Raw genomic sequence first — 26800 nt, forward strand, 5'->3', positions numbered from 1 at the left:
TGGTTTGTTTTTGCCTTTCCCTTGCTATTGATTTCTGTAATGCCAGACATTTATGCTCCCATTGTTTTTGCCAGTTAAAGGCTGGGCCCACGGAGGAGGTTACGTGCAAGTGGGACATAAGTGCTTAGTTTCAAAATGCAGACCTAGAGGACGCTCCTCTGTTATTTTCCAGTTGTGGAGGCACATAGCATCATTTGTTGGTACTTGGCACACCCAATGAAACCTCATTGGAACCGAGCATTGATGGTTTTGAGCAGGTTGATTTTCATTTGCATTTCCATTTCTACACACCAGGTATTCCTTCATCTCTCTTTTCCTCAAGAGACTGGTGGAAAAGCATCCTCATAGCACTTCAGCTGGGGCAGATTGCTCATGTAATTTAGCAGAGTCCGTGGTATTCTTTAGTAGCACGTCTGGTTTAGAAGATGGTGGGGTTTTATTAAGGACGGAACAAAATCTGTTCTGGAGCAGGGTGATGTCTCTGGCAGTGGTTGTTGCAGAAGCTTAGGTGGAGCATGTGAAAACCAAAGTAAAAATATTATCACCTTGTGTTATTAAATCAGAATCAGATTTTTCTAGCTTCTGAAGAAAGACCTTGATCACCTAATTAAGGCTAATTTGAGATTCTTCATGTATTTTTTTTGCCTTCCTGATTTGCTATGAATTTTTATTGCTTAAAGATTTAGGAGTGGAGGGAGAAGAAGGATTCAACTGAAACGTTCTTGATTCTTTTAGTAATAATACAGAAATACAGTGATGAACCTCACAGGCACACTCAGCTATGAACTTGACACGTTTTGGGGAATATTTCTGTGCATCACTCCAACACTTCTTAAAGTGCAGGAAAAAATGAAAGAAAATAAAAGGACATAGAAAGCTAGAAGAAAAAAGAGGGCCTATAGGAAAATGGTGCAGGGTATAGATTAATTACCTTCACCTCACATTTCAGAGCTATGTCTTACCATGCTAGATGGCTTATCTTTTCAGGAGTGTTACCCCAGCTTTTGTAGTTTAACATTGTGCTTTCATCAGATCAGTCATTCCAGTGCTCTGTCCTGGGGTTTTATTGAAAAAAAAAAAAAAAAAGCTGTTTACCTGTATTGTGCATGTAGGTGTTAATGATTTTTATTTCCACTAGATTTTTTTTCTAATTAAAAGTGTATATAACTCTTGGGAGCTTTCCAGAAATCAACTGGTTTTGACTTAATCCGACATTGTTATAAATATGCAAGACCATTTGTTTTCTGAATTCCAGGTAAGAATAATTTGGAGTTCAAGGGTGTAGGGGTAAAACTGGCTTTTTAGTCCATCTCTAAGCAATACACTCTATTTGATACTGTTGCAAAATCACCTTGATAAACTGGGGGAAAGCACGAAAATTAGTGAAGTAAAATTTGAGATAAATGTGCACTGTTACAATTTACCAATACATGGCAGGGAAAAAGTAGTATTAGGAGACAAATATTGTAGAGCTGATAGTGTACTGCAAATTCAATGAGCTAACAGCATCTGAAAGAGATCAAAATATAATTGCTTTGCTGTAATTTTTAATAGTGCTTCCCTTTGTATCTCTCTGTCCATTTTGGGCCCTGCATTTTAAAATACATAGTTGGGGGAAGGTGTTCATTACAGGACAATAACAGTGTCCTTACGACATATGAAAGGTGTGAGTTTAGAGGAACTTTAGAGTTCTGTTGCAAATTCACAAATAAACACCAGATCATCAAACTTCCTTAATCTTAAAGTTCATATTTAATTATGAACTCAAAACCTCTTCTATATTTGTAGAGCAACAATTTTCCCAGCATAAAGTGAAAGAAGATGGTCAGAACAAACATTTTGTTCAGATCAACAAGAGACAGGCAAATGCTTTTAAAAACAATACTCGAAATATGTAAATGGCTGAGAGGAGTGAAGTGTTGATGCTGTGTGAGGTTTTAGGAGAAGCTGTAGTTTGGATTTGAGGCTGCTCCCTAGCTCTGAGCACTGTATCTGAGAGGGAGCAGGCTCCTCTTTGCTCGAGAGCTGTTTCAGGAGGGATTTGACAGTCACCTCCTACAGCTTTGTCTGGATGTTTGTGAAGCTGCCCCGTTGTGGTGGCTCAGCTGCTCCCTGAGATCCTGTCCCACCCACCTGTCTGTGCTTTCTCTGGGAAGAATTCCCGTGGCTGTAACAAACCTCGCTTTTGTTGTTACAGCATGTTCCGCTGGGTCCAGCTAATGGCTAACAAATGTTTACAGTGCAAGCGTTGTACAAGTAGGGATAGCAAAACCAATATTATGCTCCTTCAGCTTCCCATTATACACAGGAAAATGAGTTTGAGCTGTGTGTGCTGTGTTGCTGGTACTTGACTTTGCACTAGCTCCCCGTAGTTCTCCATGCAATTCACTCTGCTGGGTTCCCTTTAATCTCATTTCTAAATCCTTTAGCTTTTTGGGCAAGAAGAAGGCATGTGTTGCCCTTCTTCCAGTTTGTGTTGGCTCACTGACAAGACAAGTAGGTCGGATAACTTAATTTTTCCCTTGATGAGGACACTTAGTTCAGGCACTCTGCTCTGCCTGCTGCCGCATGTCACAAAATGCATGGCATTCATACCTCTCACACTTCAGCTTTTCTTTCCAACTTGGTTTGGTGAATGAATTCAAAAGTTAATACCAGGGGACTGATGCAGCATACATCCTAGGAACAACTAGGAAACTTTACAAAAATCAAAGATACAGTAATTAACATTAATATTACAGAACCTTAACTTACCAAAGGTAATGATGACTAAAAATTAATTTTGTTAATTGAAATAGGTCTGATGTTTCCCTGGATCCAAGGCAGAGTAGAATCTGAAGCTTTTCTTGGTTTCTTTTCTGCATCCTCCAGACATACAAACTCTTTTTTGAAAAGATAAAAGAGATCATGAAGTATCTAAGTCATGAAGTTAAGGTCATGGGAAATCTGTTACAAATTCAGAGATAAACACCAGATCATCAAACTTCCTTGATCTTAAAGTTCATATTTAATTATAAACTCAAAACCTCTTCTATATTTGTAGAGCTACAATTTTCCCAGCATAAAGTGAAAGAAGATGGTCAGGAAAAAAAAAACCCTCAAGACTGAGCTGGCATTTTTCAAATGCTAAATACATGGGGATATGTGCAGCAAGCCACTGGAAGAGCCACCTATCATTATGTCCCACAGAGAATATGAGAAAAATTTCAAAACTGTATAAAATGAAGTCACAAGGCATAATAAATGCTTTTCAAAAGTGTCTTAGTTAACTAAAATTGTTGCAATCCTCGAGGAGAAACTGTGGTGTGCATTTACCTCCATCATCTATGAACTTGTTTGCCAAAGGAAGCAAAAGGATATTTTTGTCATGAACAATGTATGTTGCCCACTATAAGAGAAAACCTAAATATTGCTTTTGATGTGGAATTCCAGCCATTGATGTAGTTTATTTCCATTATTTTCTTATCTAGTCCTATACTTAAATTTTTCTACAGTAATTGTATGAAAGAATGGTTCACTGATGCTGAATTTCTTAACTGTAAGCCAGAGGCAATTATAGCTTGTTCTTTAATGCTAGAAATTCCTTGTAACAGTGTCAGTCATCTTTTTCCCATTAACCGGTGGAGCAGGTGTTGTCTTTGTTCTGTGCAGAGACTTTCATGGACCCCATCACTGCAGTGAGTGCCTCCCAAGGACTCTTCTGAAAACATCCTGCTGGGATAGGAAAATATTGCTATCCTTATTTTGTAGATGATCAGCTGAGATATTTGGTGATCTGCCCACAGCCGAGCTTGAAATCCATGGGAGAGTTAAGAGTAAAACCTGCAGTCCCTGCTCACTGCCTTTGCTAACACACAATGCTGCCTTCTTTTTTCTTTTCTTTTTTTTTTTTTTGTTTTGCACCAGCTGTGAGCTTCAGTTGGATGTTTAGAAGATGATGTTGACTTTTCCACAGTAATTGGTTTTTAATTTTGTTTCTGCCTATTCTTGTATATAACTTTTTTACTTTGTTTCAAAGGTATAAAAAAAAAAATCCTGGAACCTCTAAATTTCTAAATCTACTTATTTCCTATCTTATCCAAAGAGGAGGAAGGACTATCGCTGGTTTGCCATCATATTTATAAATATTTAGGAGGAATGAGCTGAGGCTAACACACGTGCTGGAAGTTTGGTAAGTGTAAGTGAACTGATAGATTTTGCTTATTAAGTCATGACTTCAGCTGTACAAGCTAGAGGAAAAATACAGGATGACCACCCTAAGCAACAGCTTCAGCAGTCTGTTGGACCTGAAACACACTTCAAAAATGCTTTTAGCCTCATCTTCCTTTGTACTTCTTGTATTTTGTTCTTGGAGGTGAGTAAACAGTCTTTTTCAGATCTAGTGTGCGTTTGCAGCATCACACTGAATGTGGAAAACTGCCCAGGAGGCCAGCTGCCCTGCATAGTCTCACTGGCAAAGGATCATGAGCATTTAAGAGGGTGGAGATTCCCATCAAAGAAGAAAATTGAGTGCATTTTTAAGACCAAGTTCTGCTGTGTAGCAGGTGTGTGAAATATGACCTCTAATACAGCCCCAGGTTGCTGGGCTGGATGCAGAAATTACAATTGAATTGTAAGGACTGTGTTATACAGCCTGTCACGTTAGGTAAGAGCAGAAGGGATTTTGATTTTTTTGCTTAAAATTAGGGTTATTGTGTAGGTTTCTGGCTAAAAGCAGACAGGATTTGTTAGCTCCCAGGAAAGAACTGCTGTTTTGTGTCTGCTGCAAATCTGTAACACTAGCATTGAGCTGGGTGGAGGTGGTGGTGTAACAATGGCCTTGCATAAGGAGCATCCTTCTAAGGTGAGCTGGGAAGCCAGTCTGGCCCCTACTGTGTTATTATGCTAGGTCTTCTTGCCTTTACGAGTGAATTGGTTCCTCACATGATGTGCTGAGCTGCTGACAATGCTCTTTTTTTTTTCTTTTTTTTTTTTTTAAATAAGTACTGCTCTTAGAAAGTAAAACTTGAGTCTTTAATGTGTCTTCCCATACCTGTTTAATACCAGTGAAAGTAATCTTGTATTTCACCAAAACTACAAGTGTTCAGTTCCCAGCATCCTGGATAATTGGTGGTTTCTCTGAAAAGACTTGGACAATTGCAATAGGAAAATGCCTCCAAAGAAGTTCCCTGTGAAATCAAAGGTGAAGGTGTTAAGCCCAGACAATAAAACTTAGATCAAAGTAGCCAGCAGAAGGGGCCACAGAGGAACAGGTTGTCCTTTAAGCTTCACTGTATTGTGTGAGGTGTCACCCCTCTCTTTCTGTAATCAGACTTCATGAAGGAAGCAAAGCTATTCTTTCCTGATATAATTCAAACAAAGCCCTCAGATAGATGATCAGCAGAAAAAGCACCTACCTTCCTTGCTTTAGATTTGATGATAGACCCCAGTTTTTGATAGGAGTTGGTTAATCCATAATCCAAGTATGTGCCCACAGCAACACCTGCCACGCTGGTGAGCTTTTAATCTTGTTAATATACAAATATAATACAGATTTTTGTACTAACCTCACACACATACACACCCACTAGTAAATACCACAAGTAGGAAAATTTAATAAAATAAGATTATAAATGTGTAATGGACTTTTTGTTGGACAATAAAGTTGCCCACATGTTGTAACTGAGGTCTGAGGTTAACTTGCTTGCTTGAGGCCTCTTTAGGGTAGATTACACAGATTAAGAGAGCATGTGAAAAAATGGTTTTCATGCTCTGCTTTTCTTCCTGTTTTGTCCACTAGCCTTTCCTCCTTAGCTCTGTCTTGGGTCGGTGCCCACTGTAATATCTACTGCCATGAAACACAGCTCTTTAAAATTAGGCACATGTTTGAAACATCTGCTTATTTGAGACCCTCCACAGTGACTATTAACTTTTGCCTCTGACATTTTCCAAAGCCCTTGGTTCTCTTCTCATCTCCTGAGGGACCCTGATGCAGTCCTCTGGAGATCTGTAAAGCAGGCTCCTCTACTTTCTAAGTGCGTAGATATTGGAAAGTGAGGTATGAGGAAAGTTTGGGTTCAGGCTTAAATGTTCTAAGGCTCACATGCATTGTATAGGTGGACCTTGTGAAATGTAGGTCTGAGGCATTCAGATCTGCACTGAATGTCCATGTGTGTTGTTTCTGATCTGCACAGAGAAGTGCTACCTGGCTTTTCGCCAGACACTCATGACCAGGTGTTTGGGGGAGGACCACATCTAGTTCATTAAATGAGGGAAAGCTGAATTATATCCCAATCCCACACAGATAAGATGGAAGTTTGGACTGAAAGGTTTGTGGCCCATCAATGCATGTCTGAATCTCACTTGTGGTGGTGTTCAGGCTTAAGCAGAATATGTGTTAAACAATGTTATTTGAGCTGGGTTTACCAGTAGGGTTAATGGAATAGAGCCCTCTGACCAGCAAAGGCTGCTTTGCCAGCTTTTATGCTTCAGGTCATTTTACAGAGTTGCTGTCACAGTCCTTCTGACTGTACAATATCTTCTTGGCTGTTTAATTGTGATATAGGAATGAATATTTCCATGCAAGATAGTAGTAGGTCAGACACAATGCTCTTAAAATAATTATGGAAGAATTTTAAAAAGCTGGATTATCTGACCTGTCACAGAAGGCACAGAATCTGCTCTGTAGGCTCCTTGGGGCAGAATTCCTCTCTCTGGAAATTGAGATAGATAAAGAGAAAGAGCACTTTCCAGGGAAGAAACTGAGCCAAAATGACTTGGAGCACAAAAAAATCTCCTAGGATTGGGGACTGAACCCCATATGCCACTCCATTACCTTTAGAAGACCTTTCTCAGTAAATCTGACCTAAAGTTGTAATTTTGGTCCTTCTCAAAATACATCTTAATTTGCTACTCTGATGGTGTATTTTTTCCCAGCAGTTTTCCATCTTTTTTGTACAGACTGGTTGGTGTTTCACCACAGTTACCATCCTCTCTGTGATCTGTTGTCAGTGCTTAAGAAGGAAATTGTTCAGGCCTCATCTGCAGAGCTTCCCAGTCACAGACCAGTGTTTCATGGGAGGTCAGGAATTTTCCTTTCAGGTACTGCAAAATTGCTTTGAGATGCCAACAACTAAAAAGATGAAAATCTCTAATGAGGAGGAAAAGATTCTATTTGTTTTATTTTTAAAAAGTTTTTTATATACTTTCATTTTTTTGGACATGAGAGGATTTTTGAACTCTTTAGCTGTGTTTTTAGCCAGCAGAGGGAGTTCAAGCTCCTATTTTACACTGACCGTACAGGCTGGGCTGTGTGATCAGCACTGCTGGATGCACTTAATGGAACATTCTCAGCATGTTAACTAAGAGCTTAACTAAGTGCTGGGGCCTGAATCAAGGGGGTTGTATTACAATCAGATTTTGTTTTTTAAAGGCAAAACATAAAAAGGTATGTTTTGAGGCAGTGAATTATCAGTAATACATATCTGTTTGTACCAAGATGTTTGTATCTGTAACACTTCTGCACTGTGCTTGGAGTATGAAAATGTAAGGGTAAGAAAGTGGTGCTTCTTATAAAGCACCAAATCCAGTTTTGTTTTTTGTGGTTTTTTTGAGCCATAGATAAATACCATTAACTGTTAATGAGCCTCAAAACAATCTCTGATCTTTGAGAATCACAGAGAGCAGCAGTGGACAGGATGTTTTGGAAATAACTTCTATCTTTTAATGCAGTGATCAAATATTCTTGTAGATGCTTATTGGGAAAGAAGTTAGTTCTTCCTTTAGGTTTTTAATGTATCTGTAGCTGTTCTGGCGAGAGGAACATCCTGCTACATTTTGTGTGCCAAAGCAAGAATAGTAATGAAATAGATGAAAATAAACCAAGCCCTGTTGGGCTTCCTTTAAACCTGTAATTGTGGTTCCTCTGTGACAATAAATTTTCAATTGAGCATTCACCCCTGAGCAGTCAGGGTCTTTTATATCAGTTCAAGCTGATAACTGAAAATGTAAACAACATTTCAAAGTAATTCATTGTATACTCTGGGCTGACAAATGTTAAATTACACTAATTTGAGCAGATGCACATGTTGTTGCCCTAGAATTCTGGACAGGTTCTTCAGAACTGAGCAGCTTGTTTTTGTGTGCAAATACATATTGACAAAAATTACTTGCCTAGTTTCTTGGATTTCCTCAAACTGGCACTGTACAAATGTCTATTTTTACTGCACAGAAAGCTGAAGTGTTCATACTTTTGAGGACTTAATTATAGGTGGGGTGAACCTCAAGGCCCACATTACAGCATTTCCCCTTTCTCACTCAAACCTGATGGGTTATCACTTGTGTTTATACAGCATTGCAAGCTAAATTTGGACGTAGTAGTAAGGACTAAAACAAATTGCACTTTGTCAGGAGGGTGAAGAAAGGAACTGAGCAGTGAAAACAGTGTTGGGGAGTCGGCGTGTCTGGCATTGACACAGCACTACAAAATCAATGCTTTGATGGCCTATAAAGCATAATAACAGCTGTGTGAGAGGTTTGCTGTGCTTAGCTGGAATTATCTCTTGTGCACAGGAAAGTACATTGTAAACCAGTAAAAATTAACTGCCACAGCACAATGATGGTTTTGTGACTGGGAATTCAGATAAAGCTTTGCTGCTATTGGCGGAATGATGAAAAGGACTGGAGCCATTTATATACAGGTGAGGAGAGGTGGTGATGTCCTGTGTTCCCCAGAGGTATGCAAAGTGCTCCAGCTCTAAGTGCTGCCTTTAATTTAACCTGATTTTTTTTTTTTTTTTTTTAACCCGATTGTAGAGTAGGAGAAAAGGTTCTTGTGAAAGGATCAATCCCAGGAAATGTCATTGGGTGGCAGCAGAACATTTACCACTTGCTATGGCATCCCAGTAAAATAAAGCCAGAAAGAACTGCAGTTCCGCATGTTTGTGATAGAGGTAACTGCAGATGACATCTCAGAATAGTATTTATGGTGAGACAGCCTTTTGTGTTTGAGACACAAGATTTCTCTCCAAAAGTGCATTTGCATGTGTCTGTGTGTCTGTGTATATATGTAAAAAATACATTTTTATATATAAGCATGCATATGCATGTAAACATAAAAACAATGTCTCTGCAGGTGAGGTTTGCTCTGTGATAGTGAGTGAGGAGCTTTAATGCAATAACTGCAACTACCAGCTCCCAAATTAGATCCTATATCCCTGGCAGACCGAGCTTGTCCCCAAGAGATACATCTTGGAGCTGGTGTGAATAAAAGCATGTAAAAGTTCTTTATTTTTCTACTGGAAAGAATCAAGTGGGTCTGTGAATGTTGCCAGAAAAAGTGATTGTTTTTATTAGTAATTTTTGATTTTCTGTAGCAAAATTGACAAACAGGACAGTATTTGTTATCCTGTAAGGCAGAAGCTAAGCTCTCTATTCTTCAGTGTGAGTATTTGGAGTTTTTGGAGAATGTAGACAGTGCCTGAAAGGCTTCAAAGATCTGTTCTATATTTGGATCTAGGAGCTAAGAGTGTTTTGGGTGTGTTCATTTTGGTAAAGAGAGCATTTGGTTTTCTTTTTTTTGTGTTTTCCTTTAACACCTCACCATGTAGCTCACATAAAGGATTGTGTTATGGCCTTAAGGAGAACACAAACTGCAGCAGGCATACATACAAACGTGCCTGTTTCCTTTATGGACTTACATCTTTGTTTGCTAGCTTTTTAAAAATTGTTTGTGAGTTGATGCTATTGTAAGTAAACCTCTTACCTTCCAACTGCCCATTCTGCTGTCACTACCATGGAAATGCCATCAATCTCCTACTTTATGGGCAATGTCGCTACAAATGTGGAAACTCAGTGACTGGAAGGAATTTAACATCTTTCTTTTGCTACTTTTCCTGGGAATAAGAAAGTTAAAACTGTCCCCATGGACTTCTTTCAGGCATCTGGGACAGTCTGGCTTTGGGAATTGTTTGTCCCTGAAATAGGGAGGGACCTCTGTGGTTCACTGCTCCTACTGAGCACCAAATGTCAGCTACCAATCCTTACAGTCTGGCCTGATGATCTTGCCTTAGTAATGCTGAGGTTTTTCTGAACTACATTGATTTCTGTTGGGTTCAATCCCAAGGCCCCCAGTCCACAGAAATAAGAACAAGCTCTGAACAAGAGCTGTCCTGTTTTGGAAGCTCTTACTGAGCTCAGGATTCAGTGCTTGCTTCTGTGTCTCCAAAAGTTATGATCTTGCATGAATAAGAGGCAGCATTTTCTGGATCCCAACTCCCTGGAGCCCCCTGTTTGCTGATGGCATATATCCTCTTCAAGGAATAATGGCTTTTGGTTCCTGCAGAGCTTAATAAAGCCTATTTTGATACCACATGTGAGTACTGTTGGGAACTCTCTGAAGAAAGGTATCTCTAAAATTATATTGCTATTGTGATTGTACAGATTACTGCAAGAGGTTCTCAACTGATGAGAACTTTTAGTGACTAAGACATCAGATGTCCCTTGTCTTGAAAAGCTTGGAAAATTAGGCCAGAATCAATGTGAGAAAAGAAACCTGTTCTGTCATAGGAAGGTTCCTTGTATTTGGACTGGATGTCATGAGATAATTACTTTAGGTCATCTTGGTTCTCTCTGCAGTGATTTAACTACAGTGAATTGGCTTAATTCCTGAATTTTTCTCTTATTAGTTGAAGTAATTCCCTTGTTAGTTGTTGCACCTACACAGCTCTGGGATTGTCTTTATTTGCCTATAGATGGGTGAAATGTCACCTTATGCAGTGTTCCATTATTTATTCCATTTATTCCATTTTGCAGAACTTTAACGTGGTAGACAGGAAATAACAGGAAGTGTGGTACTGAAGGTCAAATGTAAAAACTGTTGGGATACCCCACTTTGGCACTAACCTAGGAACACAGTCATCAGCGATAATGTGATGGTAAGTAACATCTGTGCTTTTTATCTGTAGGGAATTGATTAGAAGTCACTTTGGGGTTATGGTGGAGGAAAATATTGGTGATTAATGGGAATGTTCTCATTTTTTTAATTTGCAGTACATGTAGCAGAATTTTCTTACTTTGTTTTGGACAAAGACATTGCTTGAGAAAAGAGGCTGATACTGGAAAAGCCTGTTTTATTAGAGAAATACATTATACCTGTTCTAATACTGAAGTTTAATGTTCTGTTCAAGGCTCTGTGCTGCTTCTGTCTCTTTGAGGAGTCAGCTCTCTAAATCTCAGCTTTATAACTCTTAGTTAATTAATAGTTCTTTGGAACACACTGCCTCTGGCTTTCATTTTCCTCACATTCAAGGATTTGCCAACCTACTGCAGAAAAATCATGGTGCCTGTTGTCCTGTGCCTATTTTGCATGCTGACAATGGGAAAACTTGCTTTTTTTCCACAAGTTTGCAATGACACCCTCATCTTTTCTAGAGGTTATTTCAAGAGGACAGCCACCATTTCCTCCCAGTTCGGCTTCCCTGTGTCAAAGATACTCAATAGTATCCAGTGGGTGGAGAAGGGCAGTTCGCAGGCTGATAATTCCACATGTACCTGTTTCAAAGGATGTATCTTGGGGCTAATCTCCAATAGGCATAAAACCATCATGTTAACAAAACAACATGAGGATCTGTAAGGTCAGCACTGACTGTAGAGCCCTTACAGGCTCAGTGACTACAACCAAAAGCCATTCCTGTTAGTAACACTGGCAGGAATTTCAGGAGGTGACTTTGGAACTGCTGTGGATGTGGCAAAAGTCCAAACCTCACATGTTTTAAAAGGTTGAATTTTGGCCTCAATGGCTTGCTCCTTTTAATGAAAGCTTGTTTTAGCTAGAAAGTTTCAGAATGTGCAATTAGGGAAGACCCTACACAAATTCTTGAGCAAACAAAGAGGAAAGAAGGTACTGCCATTGTGAAGGAAGGCACCTGAAATCATAAAAACCTTTAATGCATTTTTGGGACACTTTGTTCCAAATTAGGGTTTACCCTCTTTTCCAGTGTACCACAGACCTCTGGAATTTCATGTGGCCCTATATGAAAGGAAATCATTATGTATTGTTCATAAAATAGTGTTTCAATAATTTTGTCTGTTTCCCTCAATTCACCAGCAGAGGGCTGAAGGCTTGATCACCTATTTAATTTGGGGTGACCCAACTGTGGCCTCCAGTACCTGAACAGAGCCTGCAAGAAAGATGGAGAGAGACTTTTCACAAGAGCATGGAATGACAGGACAAGAGGGAATGGATTCCGACTGAGAGTAGATTTAGATTAGGTATTAAAAAAAAATCTTTATTGTAGGGTGGCGAGGCCCTAGCATACTCTCCAGAGAAGCTTTGGCTGTCCCATCCCTGGAATTGTTCAAGGCCAGGTTGAATGGGGTTCTGAGCAACCTGGGACAGTGAAAGGTGTCCTTGCTCAGAGCAGGGAGATTGTAATGAGATTATTTTTAAGTTTCTTTCCAATCCAAACTATTCTAGCATTCTATGATAAACACAGGTTGACAACATACCTATGGCCTAACCTCTTGGATTGTCCAAGAGCTTTGCCACTAAGAAAATGAAGTACATGGTTGCTGTAAAATTATCAGTAAAAAAAAGAATTAGATGTTAAACATGTTCTGAATCATTTTTTTTAATGGTTTTTTTTGGTGTCTTCCTGAGTATTTTGAAATATTTCTATATCCAATTATGGTCTTTCATAGGAAAACTTTTGCAATTTAAATGTTCTTCTAATTATATTCAGGTAGCTCAATGAAGAGAAATGGGTAATTATGAACAGGTAAAATTTACTCCTAAGTACCCTGAAAAGATACAAGAACAACACTCAAAAATAAAATGTCCACCTTGTTTAATATTTCAGAGATGCATAGAATAAATGTAATTCCATTTCATGCTATAGAAATTGTTTAAAATGCATATTTTTCAAAAGAACTGGTGATTTAGGTTCTATAATGTTTGGCATATTTTTATGTGCTTTCTGGGGTTCCTTTTACAAAGATGGAAAAATATGATTGATATCCCTCTGCAGAGCATTTACCTAGGGCAAAGATAGTTCTCTTTTTATTTGCAATTTCTTACAGTAGTGCCTTGAGGCTGGTTAAGATCCAGCTTGTGGTGTGTGAGTACACAGAATAGTAACTAATCCCTGTCATAAAGAAACTTTAACCTAAAAAGGCAGCATGAGAGGCATAGAGAGAAGTAATAAAATAACATTCATTCCAGTGTTTTGTTTTCCTGTTGAGATAAGGTGTGTTCTGGGAGAAACTAAGAAGATTGGTTGAGGAAAGGAGCTGGCTGAACCTTTGCAGGAGGTAAAGGATGTTGGAAGGAAGCTGGGGTAAAAGACTGAGAAAGGTGGCTCTTTATTAAATGCACAGGGATGAGTCAGAGCCTCTGGATGAGCCCTGGCTTGGGAATGATTTCCTTCCTGTTGAGAAGCATAGGATGTTTTACACATATATTTATGTGTACTCAAGAGCAGACATCTGCATGAGCTTCACTTGTGGTTTCTCAGAAAGAATACCTGTTGGAATATTTAGCAACATTCTTATCACTAGGTTTTGATGGAAAGGTTATAAAGCCTCTTCAGGTTTTATCTGTTCCACGGAGCATAACAACAACTCTGGATTCTGAGATCCCCAAATAATTTTTAAAGCTGTATGCATTTTGTGTCTCTTTTCAGACATGAGCTATTTCCTGCACAAGGTTCACCATTCAGAAATTAATTTGAGGTGGTGAGGATTGTTGTTTTCAGTATATCAAGTGTTATCATCTAACCCCAAAATTTGAATTAATCTCCTCCTCATTCGTTGATGGGGAAAAAGAACAGGGAAGTTGGGAGCTGCCTTGATTTTTAAAACCCAAAGCGCACAAAGGCCTGTTCTCTTTGCAGTAGCATCTCTGCTGAAGTGCTCAGAAAAAAAGTGAGGGGTGAAACACTAGATTTCATTTCTTCTGTCTTGCATCTTCGAAATGGGTTTGGAGAAGGTTTTGTTTTTCACTTAGCCAGGAAAACTGATTATTGTTAATAATGCTACCTCTAATGTTTCGTTATAATCTTTTTTTAAGGAAATCTTTGGGCATGAAGCACTTTTTCCCACAGCAATGAAACAATGTACCTTTCCCTGCCAAAGATCACATTCACTTATATCCTCTTCATTCCTGTAGCTGGAAGGTGAAGCTTGGAATTTTTCCAGTGGTCCGGCTGCCAATTTGCCATCATTGATCATTATCAGGAGCCATTTGGCTGAGATGTCTCAGGTATAGCAAAGCATGTTCTTGCTGTGTGTGATGTATTTATTACCTGGGTCAGGTCTCAGGGTCCTGCTTGTACTGATTTTTGGAAGGCTTTTTCACTCCATACCTGGCTGTAGTTTGCTAAGAGGTGGCTCCTATGAAATAATTAATTCCTAGTGCAATGATTGGTTAGGGTAAGCAGACCTAATTCAATCCCTTAGCACTCTGTGTAAATGCAGCTGTTGAATTCAGTGAGAGAAGGTGCCTGCCCAGTGCTCTTCTGACTTAATATTCAGTTCTGCGCCCCCAAAATGTTGCAGTGTCTGTTAAGAAAGTGATGGGATTTTGTCATTCACATGGATTTGGTATAATCCTCTGTTAAGCAGAAACATAAAAAAGAAAAAGGGGAGGAAAGTGAAGGTGGAAGAAAGAAAGACAGCTCTAACTTCAGTTGCAGAGAAATCAGATTTTTGTCATGTGAAGGTACATGACAGTATATACTGCTTTAGGGTTTACCAGTAAGTGACACTGCAAGAGCTCATCACATCTTGATAATACACAAAATGCTGTAAGTGCTTTGCATGCTGATTTATTTCTAAACCCAAAATTTCATCCCAAGTGGGATTTAATTTTTGTTTTTTCTGTGACAGCTAAGCACTTAAACTCGGCATCATGCTTTTAATCAGTGCCTTGTTTTACCAGTGTAGCTGTTAAGCTGAGATGCAGGAACAGAAGGAGTTTTAAAAATTCAATTCGTCTTAGTACTTTGTGATCCATCTAGTGATGATGATTGTTGCATGCATTTTGAGTTTTTCAATTCTGTGTTATTAGCATTACATACAACATATGAGAAATGGTGTAAATATCATTTTCATTGAAAGTAGAACAAAAACTGGAAATTTTTCTGTTAGTCTAAGGTTTTATAACAACTTGTTTATTCCAAGTATAAATTCAGAGACAGATTTGTCTTGTACTTTAATAAGAGCCACAGAATACTGCTAATAAATGCTGGAGAACTTGTCAATGCTCAAACAAGCTTGAAGATATTTGAATTATTTGCCAGACTTGGAATTTACACTGATGGAGTTTGGGCTAGAATATATGTTCTAGATGGATGATTAGTTAGTGTTGGGTGTCAAGCACCTATTCTTAATTTTTGAAGTTGTCTATGCTTCTTTAACATTTTCATAAGCTATTAATCATTATTAATCCTTTATAAACCATTCATAAATGTACCCTGAATAAGAAAGTGTGACCATTCAGGACTTTTTTTCTCAAGTTTAATATTAAAGGCAAGTCCAAGGTCAAGATGGGCACAGGGAGGCTTTAGGGAGCTGATGTAGTTTATATTTTGGCCAGTCAGCTGAGGAACCACGTGGAACTAAAATTAGTAAAGTGTGGGCAGTGAAGAAAGTTCATACAGTGTAATATGCTGTGGGCAGTATTAATGTTGATTTACCCAATCTGTTAATGCCATGGTCTGTCTAGACCTTTGGAACATTCCTCAGCTCCTTATTTAATGTAGGAGGAATCATTTCTGAAATTAGCATATAAATTGTCCAGAGTCATCAGTGTTTAAAGCAGTGTTCTACCCTTGTGTTATGGCACAGTAACTGTTCTGAAAAAAAGAAGTTTCCCAGTCAGGCACGTTCTCATGAAGAAGCTCTTGACTTTGCATTGCATGCTGAAAAAATGCATAAATCTGAGAAAGTTAATTAAGTTTAAAATGGGGAAATGGTCAGGATTTGATTTGGGTGAGTTGTATTTATTTAGTCAAGTTAACATGGGGAAGTGGATTATGATAAGGAAACACCTGGCAAGGTCTTTCCATGTAGATTTACATGTATGTAGTTGAAACTGAAGGCTTTTCTGACTTTGACATTATTTTTTTTTCCTTTCCTTGGTCTTCCACATGATTTGTATCAAGCCATGCTGTAAGGTGCACTCATCCCAGGGCTCACTCTGACTGGCACTCATGTGAGAACAAGTCTGCTCCTGATACCTGGCACTGGGATGCTGCCAAAATAAGGTGCCAGGAAGCTGATGTAGGCAAAGCCTCTTCCCTGGCTTTTGTTCTTTTGTTTCATCTTCTGAAATCCTGTACTTACTCCTTTCTGCTTTAGTTGCCAAGAGTAACATTCAGTGCTGCCTTCTAGGTTATAATTTTCAAGGGAAGATCATAAAACATGCATTCATCCTGGAAAATCCTGCAGGAGCTGGGAACTTGCTTTTTAGAAAGAGCAGGTGTAGCCAGAGATGAAAAATAAAATGTCAATATGATGTGGAAGGTTTATTTGGCATGAATCTGAGATGACCACACTGAGCACTGAAGCCAATGAAATCTTTGTACTTGGAAATCATGTGTTCTGAGCATGCCATGCACTTTGCAGAAGAACTATTCCAGGAATGTTGCTTGAGAGTTTTATAGGTTTATTTGGTACTTATTTTTCGTCTCCCTTGCTCCAAAAGCCAGGTGCTTTAATCACAATGAAATTCACTGCCCAGGTCATGGAAGGAAAGAAATGGAAAATAATGCAATTACAGCAAGTCCTAAAAATTATCTAAAATAACATTTTTATATGCAACTGAATAATAATTTTAAGTTGGAGTATTTCCTTGCCTCCCCAGGGTTAAACAGTGAATTTCTTACAAAAAAATACCTTATTAAAAAGCTTTTTTCCATTCCAGAAAAGTATGGCATATGGCCAGGAAAGCCTCCAAGATGCTGGATCCTAAATTTGTCATGGTCCCAGTGTCCATCCTGTATGTTGCCCTAGTATTCTGAAGAGGATATGTATCAGAAGAGAGGGGCAGATAAGGTTTTTTTTCCTGATTGAATAGTGAAGAACTGTTCAAGAAGGTAAAAAAAGCCCAACAAAACTATAAAAATCAGCTCCCTCAGAACAATTAAAAAAATATTAAAAAAAAAGCAAAACTCATGTGGGTAAACACAGGAGTACTGATAGGTACATACTACTGCAGCCAGCAGGGTTTGTGTTCTGTGCTAGAACAGGGAGGCCTTGGCTGAAGGGGCCTGAGCTTGACACAAACCAAAAATCACAGGACAAGGTGCCTGGCAGAGGGAATGGCTCGAGGGGGACCACGGGGGGCCACGGCCTGTGTGTGGGTGCTGCAGATGGGGTGGGATGGGCACACGGAGCCTCCCCTCCAGAGTGAGCGATAGCAGCTATTTTGTGGTGTGAGCTTAGCGACCCAAGGCTTGCGTGTGTTTCACAAGCTTCAGGGTGTCTGACCCAAAAATAACCATGCTCAAAGGTGTCAGAATGTACCAGAAGAACCAGTGCAGGCTCGTGGGGGTAGTGCTTTGGGACAGGCAGGGGTTGGGGAGGTGCTCTGTGACATCTCAATGCACTTCTCTGCTGTAGCTCCTGGGAGCTGCCTCTGCCAAGCTTGGGGTAGTAGCTGTGCTTTTCACAGGTACCTCTGAGGGACCAGACTTGGGATTATCTCAATAAACTTGTGCCCAAGTCAGCCCCAATTCCGTGACACAAAAACGTGGTGTTTGTTGGGCACAGTGTCACATTCTTATGGTCTGCATTTGTTTGAATGGTCCCCAGAGGAAAAAGGGTTTTGAGTTTTCTTATCTGTGCTCCTGTGATATTTTGTAGCTTGTGGTAAAGGATGTATACTTGTTTTTATGTTTTCCCCTAAAAATATTTCTGCTTCAGTGGCATTTTAAATATTTGAAGGGTTTCTCCCACCCTTTGTACTCAATTTAATTGGAATTATGGTGCCTATCAAAAAATATTACTGCAAGGTGACCTGGAAATAATAATTTCCTTTCATCTATACCAAACATTTGTAGATCATTAAAATGTCACAAATAAAAAGACTCTTAGTCACAAAGAAAATGGTCTTATATGAGCACAGTAAAATATGAGATTTCATTATATACAAAAGGGCTATGTTTTGTATTCCTTGTTCACAGAGGAATCCTCCAACACATGTGGAATGCATGGCAGGATGTAGGACCCTCTAAAGGCTGTGTACAGATATGTGAAGGGAAAGAGGAGGGGGAGAGCGGGGAGGAAAAAAAAAAAAAAACAACAACAAAAAAAATAAGGCACAATGGTTCTGAGGAAACGACCCCTTTCAGTAACAAATGGAGCATGTGCTCTGGGTGTGCGGGAGGATTTGTGCAGGGATCTCACTCTGCATGTGTGCGCATTCCTCTGAATCAGACAGGTGTTAAAGTGAAATGGTGCCCAGGGGACACAGCACCTCCCGTGCTATCAGCAGCCCGAGCACATGACGGATCCAATGGCAGCCAAGCACAACTGCTGAGGGCTTTGCTAAGGGGTTTAGATGCCAAATGCTGAGAGAGAGTATCCTTGCCAGCTTGGCACCTTTAGGCCATGTGGCTACTGCTGGCATGGAGTTGTCATTGTAATGTGCTGGGAAGAATGGAACCAGAAGCTGTCTTAATAGTCCTGTGTGAATGAAGCTCTCTTATTGTTGCAAATATCAAATATTAATTACCTTACAAATGTTTTTGAGTAGCTGTACATGACTTTGGCACCTGACCAGACTGGCAATGGTGAAATTAGAGGATTGCCTCCTGGCAGCCAAATTTATTTATCCCCCTTCCCCTTCCCAGCATCACACTGAAAATAAGAGGGGAACTATTTGAAAACAGTTGACATGTGGGGGAAGATGTTCATTGGCTCCTGGGATTTGGATCAGTCCCTGAGCTGGTGCCTGAAGACTGGATTTAACCCATGCTATAATCTTCTGGCACCTGTTACAGTTTTTGGCAGTGGCACAGGACAGCTTTGATTGCACTGAGACTGGAGTTGTGAACATATGCCTAACGCTCATCCCAGAAAGAACAACTTAGTGCCCTTAATGCCTTTCCTATTGTTTTCTTTTCCACTTTCTCTTCTCTTATTCACCAAGTTGATGTTAATAGTTATCATTACATGTAGGCAAGCACCCACCAGCATCTTCAAACAAATCAAGGATGAAGCAGGAGGCAAACAGGAGCAGGGAGAGTTCTGTCTTATCAGAATCCAGCTACTTTCTGCCTTTGATTTTCAGTTGTTTGTCTGGCTCTGAATCTTTAAGAAGTATGGTATTAAGGACTCCAGAAAAAATTATACATATGCCAGTGTCTGAGATGTAATCAGAAAAAGAGTATTTGGTTTTCTAAACATGCTAATTGAAATAACCAAGTATGTGTCTTCAGGAAGAGAATTCAGAAGGATCCATGAAAGGAAGTCTCTGCCTCTGTGTCTCTGTACTGATTGTACATCTGTAAATGGCTGTCATCCAGCAAAGCTCTTAAGTGCATGCTTAGCTCCAGCACAGCTTGGCTGCAGCAATGTTGCTAGCTTTGGCATGTTTGGGGCATTCACATGACTGCTTAGAGGCACATGCTCATGTGCCCTTCTGGGTAACCAACTCTTCCCTGTATCTGACAGGCCTGTGGCCATGAGCGTGGCTCCCGTGTCCTGTAGGAGGTATTGAAGATGCCAGTAGGGATGCACTTCATCTGCAGCTCCATGGTTTTTATCCTTCTCTTGGACATCACTGGAATACAGAGGCACAGAGTGCTGAAAAATGGTCTGAAGCCTACCAGCAACACGTGTAACTTTACCTTGCCTGGTGCCTGTGCAGAATTTAGTAGTGTTTGTTTAAAGTGACTCCATACAAATTTGTGGCAAAGACTGAGAGCACAGAGGAAAAACATCACACTCAGATATCAAAAAGTTAATTAAAATCCACACTGCTGCATCACAGTTGTGGGTGTTAGTACAGAGGGATAGCTCAAGGGGTGCGTGTGTTAAAATTCATCACCATGTTTGGTGCCTTGTGAAAAGTCAATCTTGAGATCTGGGGTGATTGATTAGGTTTGAAGAGAAAGTCCTTGTATACTTATGGTGGTTCTTGGAATTACAATATGGCTTGTTTATCTAGGGAGCCAACAGAAGACTTTGGGCTTCTTATCTTCCCACAGATAAACACTGGTAAAGGCTCTTGCATTGTAATAAATGCAGATGATTTAATTAAATATAATCCAACCACTCACTGAGTACCTCTGAGTACATCTCATTAAGTACCTCTGTCAAGATACCTGATTTAGGGGAAAAAATATAACGGGATAGGAAAAATTCCATCAGTAACAAACAATTGTACCCATAAAGTGCAACTCATACAGTAAAGTCCAAGCAAGCAAACTCAGTGAAATATTCTTGTGTCTGCAGTTCATAGTCCACTCAGATACTTTCCAGACTATCATCTGCATCAGAAATTTGCTCCAGTAGCTCCTTGGTATGCCTGAGGTGGAATTCCAAAAGAGGAATAGCTGGCAAGTTGTGTTTTGTTTTTACCTTCACCAAAGCCTGTTTGAATTACAGGGATCATAGTGCATCTCTGGTTGTTGGAACCTGCACTCATTTATTTTAAGAAAGTTCATTTCTTGGGGATCAAAAAAAAAAAACCAGATGGGGACAAGCTATCCTGTTGTGGGAAAGTTCTTATCTGGTTCATTGCAACAATTGAAAATGGCTTTTTAAATAGTCTAAAGAAGTTCACTTATGACTAAGACCTAAATTTCTTGGGGGAAAGAAAAAAAAAAAAAAGCAAATATGAGAAATATTTTACATTATCTTTGTCCAGCTTGTTGCCCCTGGAGGAGGAAGTGAGACATTGAGAAAACAGCACATGTGACAGATGCTGCTCAAGATGCTCCGCACATTACTTAAAGATGCTCTGTGACCATCATGTTGTGAGTACTAAAAGAATGTGACTGGGATGGAACAGTCCACATTTACTGCAACCACATCTGTTGCCTCACCACTCTCACATGATGGCCAACAAATTCCTGCCAGTTCCCGGAGTATTCCTAAACACATCTGGGCAGTGCAAAGCAGCAATGAGTTGGGGAGCCCTCCAGTTACCTCCAAGTGAGCTGGCACGTCTGTAGCAGTTTGCCACACAGGGACAGCAGCGTCAATGCCAGAAACAGTAAAGCTCTGTTACTGCCATACATAGTTAATTATCTCGGGTGTCACAGCGAGCAAACATGGCTATATTGCTCCTGGTTCTGCAGCAAAGTTAATTGAGACTGGCTTGGGGATCTTTGCCCCAGTGTGTGGTGCAGACATACCCAGAAATGCACTCCTATTGTTGACTGAATACTGTATTTTCACATAAATGTGGCAGGAATATAATTGCAGGGTGGAAAGAGAAGGCCAATATACATTCACTTCACTTTAGAAACCAAATTAAACCTTTGACTTAACTCACTTCTATACCAGCTCCCTGCAGGCATTTCTACAGGCTTCATTAGAGCCAACCTAGAGGCCATGGAACAGGTCTTACAAAAGACTAGCCAGGAAGCCAGTCACAGCCCCAGATCCTGCTGCTACAGAACACAATCTGCCTCTTGGCACCTCAGGCTTGCAGCTGCCAGGCACTCTCCTTATGTGCTCACTGGTGTTGGCTCGGAGGCTGGGGCAGATAGATGAGGAGGGCTGAAGGGGAAACACATTCATCACTGCCAGCAGCGAGTGGAGTCAGTGCCAAGTCACTATGTAACCAGGCACATGCGCCAATTTGCTCAGTAATTGGATTGCTATTTGAGAAATTAAAGTGGTGTCTAGAAAATTCTAACCTCTGCATTTATGAAGTACGAAGTTCGTGACTGAGAGGCTGAACAGGAAGAGTGGAGGGGATCAAGCAGAGGTGTTTAAGGAGAGCAAATGTAGGGACTAATGTGATTACTTTCCAAAGTGTTACAGCACCTTCAGAAGCAGCCTGTCAGTACCAGAGAGACAAAGAGCAAGATACAGTGCAGTGGAGAGCTATGGCATTATGGACAAGCTGTAACCCATTGCTGACTATGGAAAATCAGTGAAGACTTGTCAGCTGAAAGCCATTTTTATAAAGAAAACATCATTGGAAGGCAAGGCTTGATATGATTATGTAAATAATTTTTCCCTAAAAAGAAAAAAGGGGATTATTTTATATTTTCAGGGTTTTCTCAGAGCCTGTGAATTGTTGCTTCTGTCTACTGTATACATTACTCTCAAATACATTTGGTGAACAAATTCCATTAATCATAAGTGATACTGAATTATCCAGCTACAGGGAGAATTTGTGATTCAGTAATATGCTTCTGCCATGAATTATTTCTGCTCTCATTGCACTCAAATTCAGACTTTGCTTTGACTCCAGCAGAAGCACAATTACATCCAAAAATATAGTTACACAAGTAGTCCTTCAGACATTTCAGTATTCTTTGTAGTTGAGCTCAGTGGTAACCCTTATTCAGCTGAAAACTTTGAGCATATGGGGATGATATATTATAAATTGTTCCTAAGATAATATTTGTAGTTTAAAGTATAGTCCAGGTGCTAGTAGGTGTATAAAAGTGGTGCCAGTATTCTTCATTACTGTTAAGTGGAAACTCAAGCTGGAAGCTCTGTATTTAAAAAAAAAAAAAAAAAAAAAAGGCAAAAATCTATGGACATTATTTCTCATGCACTCAGACCTGGTAGAATGAGGTTAACACATGTCAGAGGGAAGGCTAAGGAAATTTTGAGTCACACTTCTGCCCCTAGATGGAGTATTCTGCACACTGGGTTGGTTTTTTTTATATATATTTTGGGAGAATGAAGCTGTGTTAGAAGACTTGAAATGCCTCTTGTTCTGAGTTCCCTTTACAGTGTATCAAGTGCTGCCCGTTGGGGCTAGACTAACTGGGTCCCAGAGACCATTTAGAAGAGAAAAATCAAAATAAGGTTTGTTTGTATAATTAATTGAACACTATAAAGGCCACTGCACTTTCTTAGCATCTCCTATTTGTTGGTGATAGATATGTGTGTTAAAATGCAAGAAGCCTATGCTTTACAAAGTGTCACTAATTACTATGAAACATCTGATATTTGCAGCTTGCAATGCTGGATGTTTCTGTGATTTTCATGGTATTGCCTTCTATGAGTATGCTGTGAATGCCATGGTAACCTTAGCTGCTTGTAAAACATTTTAATAGTGACCCCTATAATATAGTGGTTGTGTGCAAACAGCATACACCACTGCTTCGGAGGTGTTTGGAACACTTTGTTTTGGTCACAATTGGAGTAAAGTGTTGCCAGACTTCAAGAACTGGATCCTAAACTTGCCAAACAGGGAGCTGGGAGTAAGGTCTCCTGTTCTCCAACTCCTGTCTTTGATCATCTCTGGAGTTTCATTGATATGTTCCTGCCCAGCACTCACATGCTTAGTGAACCATGGCTCCAGAAAACTCAGAGTTGCTTGGGAAAAGCACTTGGCTGCAGGCACTGGATTTGAAGGGGGTGGGTGTCAGATTAGAAGCCAGCTTTTGAAAAACCTCGCTTGTTTTGCATGTGTGAGTAAGAATTCAGCTGTGGTCTCCTAGCTCAGGTATGTTCTCATGTGGGCTTCTGGTTTAGCCCACTCTTACAGGAGGGACCAGCTGTAAAGTTTGTCCCTGAGAACTGAATTCCTGCAGAATCCGGGATTTTCGTTTGGACCTTTTTAGATATTATGTAAATGCCAGCAGCTTCCTAACAACTGTTCTTGAAGCTCGGAGCAGAATTTAGAGCAGACCCTTGTGAGTTAGGGAATTGCACAAGATATCCCTTCTCAGAAGGGAAAGAAAAGGTCCAACAAAACCTTAGCCATCTGACTGGAGTCCTGAGAAATGCTTTCCAGCTTTCAAAGAAAGAAAGGGTCTTAATTCAGATTTGCCAGAATTGTCTAATTAGTCCCTTTAATGCCATGCACCTTATAGTCTGTGCCACCGGATTCGTCCTATAAATGAGATGATGGGCTAATTCATCTTGGCAGCAGTGAACAGACCTTATGATTGTCCTCCTTACAAACACCGGCCTGATTTTAGGAAAACGCTTTGACCAAGCCTGTGTCCCTGCTCCCTCCCCCGCGATGCCCCCTCTTTTTCTGAGCGCTGCCTGTGCTTCTTGCCCTCCTTCTTCCCCAGCACCCCAGCCCAGCCCTTCTCACACACAGTGACATACCTCACACATTTGCCACTGCTAACAACAACCTGTCAACTCTTTCTTTGCACCGTGCTAGGCGCCTTTTGTTTCTGCAGCCCAGCAAGCCTTGCAGCTGTTGTCCGAGGCCTGCTCCGACAGCCTGTGATCAGTCAGCTGCAAAATCCTCCCTGAACAACTCGGTATTCACAGCTCTAATCGGGCCAGCGGACTGTTTCCTTCTCTCTCGCAGTAAATCTTTATCACTTGCGCTCTGCTCGTCAGTTCGTGGCGCCAGCTCTTTGGGCTGGCTGCTCGATCCCTTTCCCATACTTTGCTGGGCTGTGTGCTCTGAATGCTAACTCCAGCCTTGTTTAGACTCAGTGCTGCAATCCACATGCTGGGAAGGTCCGAATTCCAGCTCCCTCCACCTCTCGGTTTTTAAGCTGGATGTGCATTAGGGTTGTGTCGCCCCAAAGGTGAAGCTATCAAAGGCTCCCTCCCTCCTTCCCCTCCCTCGGCCCGTTTCATACTTTGTCCATATAAGTTAGTTATGTGATTATCTCTCTGTTTCCTCCCAGCAGACTGTCGTGCTTCTATTTAAGAACTGTCTTTGGGGAGGAGATGAGGGTGAACTGCCCAGCCTGGGGAAGCTGCTGATGGCAAGGGAAAGCCTGGGGGAACTGGCACAAACCTTAATTTGATTGCATGCCCAGGGCTATTAACCCTCCTCCTAATGGTCCCCCCACAGAGGAGTTGGAAACACGTTTCCCCCATCCTGTTCCTGACTTGATGCCCTCACAGTCTTGTAAAAGATTTACATCAAAGATACTGAATCGTGAAGCAAATTTCTAGGAAGAAAAAGAGGATCAGAGTTTGCTTCCTCAGTATCCTCAGCTGAGCTGAGTAGAGTCCTTGGAGAGTTTAGGGTGGAGGTTTCTGTCAACGTGGAGTTCCTGAAGATTTATTCTGCTGGAGCTGAAAGCACAACTTTATCTGTGCCTGTTAGCTCTTAGGATACAGTGTGTAAACGCCTTCTGCCTCCTTTGGGGAAACATTGTGGGTTTTATTTCCCTGTGTTTGGGCCTAGGATTGTAGATGACAGTCTAGTTAAACCTCAATTAAACAGCACATTTTGCAAGGAGATTCAGCTAGCTCTCAGGTAAAGCTTGCTGGAGACCACTTTTTAAAAATATAAATTATTCAGGAGAGTTATTTCAGTTTATAAGGAACCTGGGAAACTTTTGTCTGACCACTTGCATGAGGGACAAAAAATGATGAGATTTAATCTTCTCTCTGAAACTGAATCCATCTTTGGCACTGGAAAACCCATTTCTCTTTCTTCATCGGTTTTCCCCACCTTTAAGTCTTTGTTTTTGCTGTTCCAGGTGTGTGCATGTGCACGTGTATGCAGGGGTGAAAATTAACCAAATACAGAAAGTCCTTCAAGAATACAACATGAACTGGCTTTAAAAATGTTGTTTCTTTTAGCTTCATGAGGCAGCTGTAAAGTAGATGCCCCTTGGAAAATCTGGGCTCATTTCTGTTCAGACTTTCCACGCCACAGTTTCTCATCAGTACAGTATTTGTTTGGTCAAAGATAAGCACGTGGTTATGAGATTCTTACCATTTTGGCCTTGGTGGTCAATTTGAGTCTGTAGGGAGATACCATCCTGGTACGACTCTGTTGGCTTCCACTGATGCTTCCAGGTGGGACATGTTTTGTCTCTGTGTAAACAAACAGACCTGTAAACCCCCTTTAGGCTTCATTTGGGAAAATGGCACAGATTTTACTGGATTTTAAAGATTTTTGCCACCAAAGTGCCCTTCTGAGTGTGTTCTCTAGTGAAACTGAATGTGTGTGAACAGGATCTGAATATTGGCTCTTTTTCTGTAGGCTGTCCCCAAGGGCAGCATCCTACAAATAAGCTGATTGTACTAGTTCATAGAATGGAATTATAAAGTAGCTTGCAAGGGACTTTTGAAGCCATTTTATTCTATTGAGTGGGAAGCTACTGGACATAGTTATTTTGTGATATGATTGACTTCTATTTTGTGGAACACTGGTGCTTCACCATGCTTGGGGAGAGCGGGATAGGCAATCCACCTGCTGCCCTCTGCACAAAAACCAGTTGATTTTAAATTGTTCTGAAAGAACTTGATATCCTTTAAACGTCCTTGTACATCCTAATTTTTAATTTATTTGTTTACTTTTCAGAAAACTCATTGGTAGCTAGAATTTACATGTTGCCTGATAAGGTAGAAGGAAATATTTTGGCTTTAAACTACAATGGAAGATTCTGGGAGTCTGAATTGAAAGGAAATGGAACAAAGAGAGAAGACTTTCTCAAAATTATTATCTTTTTTTTTTTTTTAATGAAAGCAACTCAAAGCACAAAACATTGTTTTGAGTTTCTTCGTGCATAAGTACGCAAGGATGTACACAGCTTGTCTCAACTTTCCATAGTAGGTTGCCACTGTCCACATGTCCTGGTTCTCCTCACCTACTGATGTTTGTGCCCTGAAGTGAGGAATTTTTTTGAAGGATGCAGCTGGTGCTCACCTTGAAATTGTTGTAAGTCTGTGGTGGTTAGTGATGTGGGCTTAG

The 26800-nt window shown here is 40.3% G+C and overlaps 1 protein-coding gene across 1 annotated transcript in view; it reads left to right on the forward strand.

Moving 5' to 3' along the window:
- Nucleotides 1-134: 134 nt before the first annotated feature.
- The window catches only part of SMIM38 (small integral membrane protein 38), a 39805-nt gene continuing 13139 nt past the window's right edge, over nt 135-26800 (forward strand). The window contains exon 1 of the mRNA XM_085579919.1: nt 135-26767. The gene's annotated coding sequence lies outside the window, so the exon portion shown is untranslated. The remainder of the gene's footprint in view (nt 26768-26800) is intronic.

This window comes from Lonchura striata, chromosome 5 (genome assembly GCF_050655825.1).
Source record: "Lonchura striata isolate lonStrDom1 chromosome 5, ASM5065582v1, whole genome shotgun sequence".
NCBI classification, from domain to species: domain Eukaryota; kingdom Metazoa; phylum Chordata; class Aves; order Passeriformes; family Estrildidae; genus Lonchura; species Lonchura striata.